Raw genomic sequence first — 6249 nt, 5'->3', positions numbered from 1 at the left:
GGCAGTATCTCTGCCTCAATATATGGCCCATCCATCCCCTTTGCCTGAGTCACCTTGGATTTGTTACTGGACCCTGCTGGCTGCATCAGTGCCCACCAGCACAAGGAACAGGCAAAAAAAAAAAAAAAAAAGAAAAGAAAAAAAAGAAAGAAAGAAAGAAAGAAAAAGGAAAAAATAAAGAACTTTGATCAAACTGGGGAGAAGCAGCCAGAAGGCTTGGAAGAAGCCCTTGACCCACAGAAGTGGTTACAGTTTATAGAAACAAAACCCAAGTGATCTACATACGTGAATTTCCTTGGCCTGAAGAAAAGCAAAAATGGGAAAAACACAGAAAATGCCTAGGCCTATGGCCTGTGTTCAGGCCTGAGGAAGGGCGGGACCCATCTTAGCTTTTCTGGCTCCTGAGGTGGGCGTGGGGTTGCAGCCCGTCTCTATTTTCAGCAGAAGGAAGTTGCTCTTAATTCAGAATCCAGACCCCCGCCCCCATGCAGTCTGTTTCATGTCCCAGGAACAAGGTCTGATTGATGTGCATCTGAGAGCCAAAGCAGGTGACACAGCTCTCCTGACAAGGCACCACCTGGCCAATCCTGGGAAGATGGACAGACCTCAACTGGTCAGGACCACCTGCTTTGGCAGCTGTGCAAAGCCCAAGCCCTTGCCCTCATTCCCCTCTCTATAAAAGCTCCAAGTCATTGTCACCCCCTGAAGACAGGCTAAGATGTGGGTCACCTGCCTTTCCCGTGTGGCTGCACTGATAAAAGTTCCTTTCCTGCTGGGCATGGTGGTGCATGCCTGTAATCCCAGAGATTCTCAGGAGGCTGAGGCAGGAGGATCACTTGAGGTCAACCTTGGTGATTTAGTGAGACCCTCAGCAACGTAGCAAGACCCCTTCTCAAAACAAGAATAAAAAGGATTGGGGTGTGCTCAGTGGTAAGGCACCCGGGTTCAATTCCTAGTCCTTTACCTGGAGCTGAAGCTCTCTGCCTCCTTTTCTTTTGCGGGTTAAAGCTTCCCCTGTGCATTCAGTCTCATTGGACTTGGAGTTACCATTGACCCAACTCAGAAGTTCCCATCTCTGGTATCTCCACCTCCTCTTGGTACTGGGGATTGGACCAGGGGCTCTGCCACTGAGCTACATCCTCAGCCCTTTTAATTCTTTATCTTAAGACAGTGCCTCAATAAGTTGCTAAACCTGGCCTCAAACCCACAATCCTCCTGCCTCAACCTCCGGAGTCACTCTAGCACAGGTGGGTGGCACTGTGCTCGGCCTGTGGTTGCATTTGGATGCAGTCCAAGCTGCTGCAGGTTTGAGGAATGTTCTGTGGGCATCTATATAACAGTACCTGGACGGGGGTGCTTTCTGCAGGGGGCGCCAGACCCTCTCGCTGTTTTTTTTCTGTGGATGTCTGCCTGGCCTGCAGTGGGTTGGTCACAGGACATTCAGGAGAGATCTAGGGCACTGGGCAGTGCCCTCCATCCAGCAGGTGACCTGGCAGGAAGAGTCCTTGCAGCAGGGAAGTGGGGTGGCACTCTGTAGGTGAAAGCACAGAGCTCTCTGATGACTAGTGACTAACACAATGTGAAGCAGAAACATCCTATGAACTTCATGTTCAAGTACAAAGTGGCTACGATGACTGGGTGGCATTGCAATCTCCTGAAGGTCCTTCTTGGATTCATACAAAAAAGAGAGCGAGGGACTAAGGGGCAGGAAGGAAACACAACTTTTTCAAACACTGAGATCTGGAGTCCAACTCCTGCCATGTAGTCAGTGAATGAATGGATAATAATTGTTTTTACGGGACCATGTGACCTGGGGCTGGTCGGCTTCCTGTGGGCCCTCAGCATCCCCATCTATAAAGCGGGGTCACAGACCAAGGGTGCTGTCAGCTTTCTGTTGCTGTGACAAAGCATCTGAGAGAATCCCCTTAAAAGGAAACAGGGTTTCTTTTGGCTCATGGCTGCATAGGTCTCGGTCCATGGCACCTTAGCCCTGTTGCTTTGGGCCTGTGGCAGCACAGTAGGACATCCTGGCAGCTGGAGCACATGACAGAGGAGGCTGCTCATCTCTGGGTAACTGGGAAGAGGGTGGGTAGGACTGGTCTGGGTCCCAATATCCCCCTCAAGGTCACACCCCTAATGATCTCATTCCTTCCAGGAGGCCCCACCTACTAAAGTTTCCATTATGTCCCAAGGGCCACAGGCTGGTGACCAAGCCTTTAGCACATGGGCAATGGGGACATTTGAAATCCAAACCACAATACCAAGTGATCATTAGCTGGGGGCTAACCCCTGGTCTCCGGGCCAACCCCTACCCACAGCCCAGGCCTGGGGAGATTGACTGCATTCTGCAGGACACCCACTGCAGGCAGCTGCCTCAGCCAACATGGAAGTCCTTAGCAGAGGCTCTTTTATTTCATGGGGGGTGGGGGGTGGGGGGTGGTACCGGTGATTGATCTCAGGGATGCTTGACCACTGAACCCCATCCCCAGCCCAATTTTGAATTTGATTTAGGGTCAGGGTCTCACTGATTTGCTTAGTGCCTTGCCATTGCTAAGGCTGATTTTGAAATTTTTGATCCTCCTGCCTCAGCCTCCTGAGGTGCAGGGATTCCAGGAGTGCACCACTGCGTTGGCCAAGGGGCTCCTTTTTCGCAGTGGGGTTTCCTTGCGAGAAAGCTGACCCTGTCCTGGGGTCATTAATGATTTGCCCACACAGCAGTGCTTTGTTACTTTTCCTTTTCTCTGGAGGGCAACTCAATTCATAACTAGTAAACATAGCCCCACATGTTCTCTGATTAAGAATAGTGCAGAGCTGGGGGGCAGTGGTGCATGCCTGTAATCCCAGCAACTCTGGAGGCTGAGGCTGGAGGATGACATGTTTGAAGCCAACCTTAGCCATTTAGTGAGGCTCTGAGCAACTCAGTGAGACTCTGTCTGTAATGAAGTATTTTAAAAAGGGCTGGGGATGTGGCTCAGTGGTAAAGCACCCCTTGGTTCAACCCCTGGTACCAAAAGAGAGAGAGAGAGAGAAGTGAAGAAATAAGGGAAATCAAAACTCAAGCTAAGATCTTAACCCTGCAAACGCAGCTGGTAGAGAAACGTGCTGACTTCAGGGCTATGAGGATTCACCTCACCAAGACTCAGGTAGCAAATGCTCTCCAAACCTGTCACCCTCAGGGCTGGGTGAGCTCCGCGGTAGAGCACTTGCCTAGCATGTGCAAGGCCCTGGGCTCAATGCCCAGTGCGGCAACAAAAAGAATTTCAAAACCCTATGTGATCCTCAGGTCCAGGGAGAGCAGTCAGAGCAGCTGTCTGCCCCTGAGACTGGGCCTGGGAGGACTCACTGGGAGGATGCCAGGGGGCTCATCAAAGGTCCGGGGAATTGCCACCAGTGCGGCCAAAGTCACTCCTAGATGGCAAAATGAAACCTGTGAGCCACGTTTTCTGTGACTCTCAGGAATCCCTTCCACACCTCTGTCCTTAAAACAGGGAAGAGTAATAATGTCACTCAGTCCCTTTGTACTGCTGGGACCACAGTGTTCTTTAGAGGAGATCTCATGGCTGCCCTGGGTCACCCCCTGCTTCACATCCCCTTGGTGACCAGTGGTCTCTTCCCACCTGAATGCTGTCCAGACCCGACTCCTGGGGTGCAAGCCTTCCCCTCCACCCTCCACCAGTGCTCACCAGCTGCCCTGGGGCATGGGAGGCTGTGACCCAGGCTTGGGTAGGGCTTCCCCCTTAGCCAGAGCCGTCCTGAGAGCCCCAGGCTGCAGCCCCAGCCTGGAAGTGGCTGCCTGGAACAGAGCAGGAGGTTGCTCCCTATGGCCCCTCTGGTCCCTCTCTTCCTCCTGTTGAAGGAGCATGTGAGGAATGGCTTGTCCTTAACCCTGTGCAGAAGCTTCCAAAGAAACCGCTTCAAAGCCCTGGAGCAGGGGAGGGGGTTTGGAGATGGAGCCATCTTAGAAGAAATGGCAGAACTTCAGAGATGAACAAGAGAGCAGGAGTTCCAAGCCTCTTTCGATGGAGTTTCTAGCAAAACAGGATGTTGCTTGCAGGAGCCAGATGCAAGCCAGGCTCAGATGACCCCATGGAGAACCATCAGGCGACCAATGGCCACTTGAAAACTGTATCGTAAAAGAGCTTCCAGTCCTGAAGCGCAAACTATGCCAGGGGCCTCCAGGCTAAGTGACAGAAGCAGGCACACAATGACACATGGCCTGTGACCTCACTCATGGAGAGTATAATACAGTTGTACCATAGAAGTAGAAAACATTATTGTGACCAATATTTTAATAATGATGATTATTAGGATGGCTTTTCATGTTGGTTGTGATAATTGACAGCTGTCATTTTACAAATAATGTTGATCAAACGCTCCCTCTGGGCCATGCTCTAGGCCAGCCACTCTACCTGCCTTGCCTACCTGATCCTCACAGTGTCCCCAAGAAGCCAACACAACAAACCAGAAAGCACAATGTCCCTGCTAGCAAGTGCAGGACCTAAGTCTTGAACCCAGACACAGAGACCAACCAAATTAAATGAAATATTTACTGGAATACTGGTAGAAATCTAGGAGAAGAGGCTGTGGCCTAGAAATGGGGAGGGTTGGCTTCAATCCTCAAAACCCAAAGCTGTCAAGATGGTTCAATTGACCATCCACGTTAGAAACTACTCTCCAACGAAATATGCCCCAAACATTGTCAAAACAGAGGGACTGATTGGGAGGAAATGGCAACCCAGTATAACAGGAGGCACGAGGAGAAACACAGATGAGCACTATGCATGGGAGGAGGTCACTGGAACACAGCTGGCAAGAAGATGAACACAGGCTCAAATGATGTGTTTTATTTATTTATTTTTTACCAAAATTAAGGATGTTGATAATATGTGCTGGGAGGGGATAGGAAGATAAGCTTTTTTCATACACTTTGGAGGCACATTTAACATTATCCATGAAACTTAAAAAATGCACGAATGCTATGCTCCCTACAACACAGAAATTCAGGTCTTGGGACGTGCCCTGGGAAGCTCCCAGAAGGAAGTTCATTTCAATGCCGTGTTAAATTATAAGACATGTACAATGCAATGGCCATTGGCAGGAAGTCTGTGGCCACAGTGAATAAGGAGGCACGTGCTGACTGCAAGTTCTTAGGACCTGTGGGTGGAAAGAAGACCCTGGACCACATGTTTCAGCTGTGGGACACAGACACAGCCCTGAACATAGGCTGGTCCAGCGGCACTGTGCATCTCTCCAGATCCACACAGTGTGGAAACCGCAGCCATCACTTGGCTTTAGGGACAGTAGCTGAGGTGATTTTCTTTTCTGAGAGATAAGGGACCACGGGTGACTCCCTAATAGACAGATGACCAGAGTCACCTCTGGGGAGAGTCTGGGCCAGGAAGTGATGGGAGAAGAGGAATTCGATCATCTGTTTCCATTTTTCTGTGATTTGGTTCAAGTGGCAAAGCGGTGCTATTTATTAATTAATGGATCAAATAGGTTCATCATTGTTTTAGAGTACAATTAGGTGCCTTCAAACTTTAGGCTACATGGGCACATTTGAGAACGGTTCCAGCCATTCTCTCATCCTTTGGGTCATTTCCCTCCTATGTCCTGTGAGACATTTTCTATGTGAGGCTTTAAGAAGAAGAAGAAGAGAATATTCTGTAAAGAAAACCTTATGATCTGTGCATTATAAAATTGAATGGGTTCATTCAGAAATCAGAAGTTCTATTGAAAGCTATTTGCATGAGGCAAATAAAACTTATTTTTAGGCATCCTGGTGAAGACAAGGTTTTATCTTTATGTCTCATGTCTGTGTTTTTCTTTTTATTTGTTAGAATGAAATTCATAGGTTGGCAGACCATTCTATCAGATGTGTACCTAGATGACATTTCAATTACCCACTTTTACATGGTAGACATTTTGTACATGAACACTGCCTGTCTGCAACTTTTTTTAAAACAGGACTGGGCTCAGGAGCCCAAATACCAATGTTAGCTGGAACATGTTCTCCAGTTTGGCCTATCTGTCAGTATTCCCTGAGGTCACCTGTTCCATGAGCTTCGTTACTCCTGCTCCCTCACCAGCTTTCATAGAAACCACATGCTGTCTATGAGTCAGAGACACCAATCTCACAACATAGCATTCTTTGAGTATCCAAAGTCCCACTTTTCACTTCGCCATGCCTGACATTGTCGGTAATATTTATCGGCAAATGTGAGATTTGCAAAGATCCAATTCTATGTG

The sequence above is a fragment of the Ictidomys tridecemlineatus genome, chromosome 12 (genome assembly GCF_052094955.1).
Source record: "Ictidomys tridecemlineatus isolate mIctTri1 chromosome 12, mIctTri1.hap1, whole genome shotgun sequence".
Lineage (NCBI taxonomy): Eukaryota > Metazoa > Chordata > Mammalia > Rodentia > Sciuridae > Ictidomys > Ictidomys tridecemlineatus.
Note: the sequence above shows the minus strand (reverse complement) of the source record.